Genomic DNA, 4,292 nt, shown 5'->3' with positions numbered 1-4,292 from the left:
GTATCCCATAAATTATGATAAGTTGTTCTTGAAATTACATTGAATTGTACATATTGTTGAATTTCTTGTTTAATTTCTTCTGTGACACATTGGTTGCTGAGTAGGGTGTCATTTAATTTCCTTGTATTTAAGGATTTTTTCTGGTTTCTTTTGTCATTTGTTTCCAGTTTCATTGCACTGTGGTCAGATAATGTGCATGGGATAATTTCTGTTTTCTTGCATATATTTAAGTATGACCTACGTACAAGTATGTGGTCTATTTTAGAAAATGACGCATGTGCAGCTGATAAAAATGTGTATTCAGTTGTGTTTGGATGGAACACTCTGTATATGTCCACCAAGTCCATTTGTTTCATGTTCTGGTTCATTTCTGTCATTTCTTTGCTACGTTTTTGTCTTGTTCACCTATCTTTTGGAGTTAAGGGGGTGTTAAGGTCTCCTGTTAAATTTGTGGTATTGGATATTAGATTTTTCGCATCCATTAAGATTTGCTTTGTATAGTTGAGTGCTCCCGTGTTTGGTGCATACATATTTATGAGTGTTACCCCTTCCTCTTGAATTTTTGCCCTAACCAGTATATAGTGGCCTTCTTTATTTCACTTCATCATTGCTGTTTTGAAGTTGACATGCTCTGAGAAGAGGATTGCTTCCCCTGTTTTTTTCTGAGGTGCTGGGGCATGTAGTATTGTGTTCCATCTTTTGACTTTCAGGCTATGACTGTCTTTATGATTTAAATGTGTTTCTTGTATACAGCATATTGTTGGATTTCATTTCCTAATCCACTGTGCTAGTCTATTTCTCTTAATTGGTGAATTGAGTCCATTACATTGATGGTTAGAATTCAGAAGTATTGACTTACGGTTGACATGTTATTTACCTGTTGTCGTTTACTCTTTTTTGTCCTATGTTTAATTCCTTGCCCTATTCGGTTGGTTGCTACTCATCTCATTCATGGAATTCTGATAACTGTGGTCTCTCTCTAGAACATCTTTCAGTTACCTGTGTAGTTTTGCGTTTGTCATCACGAAATTCTTTAGCTGTTCTTTGTCATGAAAGTTTTTAACTTCACCCTCGAACTTGAAAGAGAGTTTTAAAGGGTATGGTAGTCTGGACTTTAATTTGTTTTCATAGAGGACTTGAAATACTCTGCTCCATGCTCTTCTTGCCTTCATGTTTTTTGAAGAGAAGTTGGCTGTAATTCTGTTGTGTTTTCCTTTGAATGTGATCTGCTTCTTTTCTCTAGCGGCTTTCAGTAAATTATTCTTGTTCTGAATTCCTGGGATCTTGACTATTAGATGTCTTGGTGTTTTTTCATTGGGTTGCGGTTACTTGGCGTTCTGTATGCTTCAGTTACCTGAATGTCAGATTGTTTCCTCATATTAGGGAATTTTTCTGCTATTACGTCTACCCATATATTTTTAATATCACTTGTATTGACTCCTTCTTTCTTATTGATGCCTATTAGTCTCACATTGTTCATCTTTGCATCATCTTGCAGGTGATGGATTTTTCTTTCCTGCATCCTCATTGTTTTTAAGAGACCCTTTCTTATCTTTTCACTAGCTTCACCAGCATCTTCAAGATTTGAAACTCCGCTTTCACCTTCACTTAAACGGTTTTGCAAACTTTTGATTGAGAGTTTAATTTCCTCTATAGGTCTTTGACTCTGCTTCACGTGATCTATTTCTTTCCTGTATTGGTCATTCAAGGAATCTGTCTTTTTTCTAATCTCCTCTAATTTTTTTATCAATGTCTTCTTTAGAATCAGTTATAAATTCTTTTACTGCATTCCTTTTTTTCAGACTTGGTTTCCTCCCTATGTTTCTGTAGTTGCTTCTTTACTTCAGCTGCTATGAGTTCTGAGTATTCTTTTTTATTTCAGAAAAGAATTGCACTCTGAGTTCCTCTATAATGTTCTGTTGTTGCTTATTTACTATCAACCCTATTAATTCATGCATTTGAGCCAATCTAGTGTCCTCTGCACTTGTTCTGGATGGGAATTGGGTTTCCTACATATGTTTCTGCATTTGATTCTTTACTGTAGATGTTATTAATTCAGGGATTTCTTTTTTTATTTCCAATCTGAGTTCCTCTATACCTCGCTTCAGCTCTTTCTTTATTTCAGAAGCCATTGATTCAGTGCTTTCACCTGTGTGATTCCCAATTTGTTCTGTGTTAGTGTCCTCTGCACTTGTTATGGGTGGTCTTGGGTTCTGAGGTTGCATTTTGTTCCTTGTCATCATTTTGTGTAACACCGTCTTCTGACCTTTGTTGTAGATCTTCCTTGTATTTATAACCTTAGCAAGTGCTGAAGTTCAGGTGCAGATCTAAAAAGTTTGGATTTATCCAGCTGTGCCTGGCTTGTGTCTGGCTGCTTTGCTCAGCTCCTTCCTGCTACTGCCCTTGAGGGTGAACCTGTTGTACCCCTCTGGCAAGATTTTCTGCTCCTGGTCTAGCTGGGTGGTTCTATCCCCTACTCTCTCTGCAGGCATTACACCTGCACGGTTACACCCCTGGCCTGTATGTCAGGCCTGAGCTGAGCCTGGAGTTGACAAGTTGGAGTAGGTGAGAGAGTTAGCTCTCCCACACACTCACTGGGTCTGGGCTAGAACTGGGTCTGGGGGTTCCCAGAAAGTGGCAGAAATTCCTACTAAGCAGGCACGGTGGGGGAGGTGCTGCAGAGTTTTGGGGGGTGTCCCAAGTTTGGTGGAAGAGTGTCTCACCCATGCTGTGACTGGGCTGGGACCAGTAGTAAGTTCTGCCTGTGCAGGGTAGCTGCAAGCTCTCTCACACACTCACCGGACCTGGGCTAGTACTGGTTCTGGGGGTTCCTGGAATGTGGCAGAAACTCTTAGTTGGCTTCTGGGTTTTGGGAGGTGCTACAGCATGGTTGGGGGCACCCCAAGGGCGTGGGAGATGGTCTCACCCACGCTATACCTGTAATAGGTCCCGCCAGTGCAGGGTAACTGGAAACTCTCCCACATACTCACCAGACCTGGGCTAGGACTGGGTCTGGGGGTTTCTGGAACAGGGCAGAAATTCCTACTTGGTGGGCGGTGTGGGGCAGGTGTTGCGTAGTGGTGGGGGGTGTCTTAAGGGGGTGGAAGAGTGTCTCACCCATGCTGCGCCTGGTCTCGGACCAGTCAGATTCTGGTTTTTACTTAAAGAGTCTACTTGTTGGGATTAGCTCACTTGTTTAAGTGGCTGCTTAAACAAAGCAATCAGGATGCTGTGTTTCAATCCCCAGATTTTCAAGCCTTACTAGACCTGCCCTGAAAGCATCCTGATCCAGCCAAAAGAAAAAAAAAACACTTCTGAACTTTGGGACCATGGAAATAGCTCAGTACAACAAGCACTTGCCTGGCAAGCACAAGGGCCTCAGTTCAATCCCCAGTTCCATCAAAAAAAAGCGTCTCCTTGTGCAGAAAGAACTTTTAAATAATTTTTAATGGTTTTAAGTTTGACAAAGTACTTGTACTGTATATTGAGACTATAACATGAATTTTTCGGCAATTGTTTGTTCTGTTTATGTAGTGAAGAAAATGACAGATCTGGACTCTGAGCTATTTGGAAGGAATTGAATAGTTGGCAAGACACTTTACAGTATCATCATGGTGTTTCAGAGATATTGTATAGTACTATTTTGTCAGATAGGACAAATCTTAAAAGATATTCTATTTTCAAAGTGTTGTGGTTCCTGTGTATCTTGTGTCATCTGGTTCATCCCCATTTTTGTGAGAACCTCTATCTCCTTACAAGAGTTTTGTAAAATTTTGAAATTGTTATAGAGCTTTGGAGCATCAAACCACATTTAATGAGAAAGTTATAAACTCTTAATATCTGATAATGAGATATTTCTTTTGTTTATGAAATTAACTATGTAATGAAATTTTACTAGGCTATACTTAACCTGACAGTTCTATATTTCTAGTGAGAATATGAGATATTGATGGAAATTGATTTACTAAAGAGGTCAATCTTATTGAATATTGACATGTGTCTTATTTTGAAAATTGCTGGATATAGATAGAAGTAGAAATTTTCCTTACATTTCTATACTTCAAAGATGTTAGACTAGTTGTCAGTAGGATGTGAAATACATGTAGTTTCCATTGTTAGTACATTGTTAGACCTAAAAATTGAATTTTAATATCTTTAAGGCATTCCTCTCAAGGTCTATCCAGTTCCCTTAGCCCCTCTCAAATTGTACTGTCACTGCAAATACTTATATATTGGCCTTTCTACTGGGGACATTTCAGTCTATCGCTATTGTCAATATATTTAAAACTGGG

The sequence above is a fragment of the Octodon degus genome, unplaced genomic scaffold (genome assembly GCF_000260255.1).
Source record: "Octodon degus isolate 3935 unplaced genomic scaffold, OctDeg1.0 scaffold00242, whole genome shotgun sequence".
In the NCBI taxonomy this organism is placed as follows: domain Eukaryota; kingdom Metazoa; phylum Chordata; class Mammalia; order Rodentia; family Octodontidae; genus Octodon; species Octodon degus.
This window is presented reverse-complemented; position numbering follows the sequence as displayed.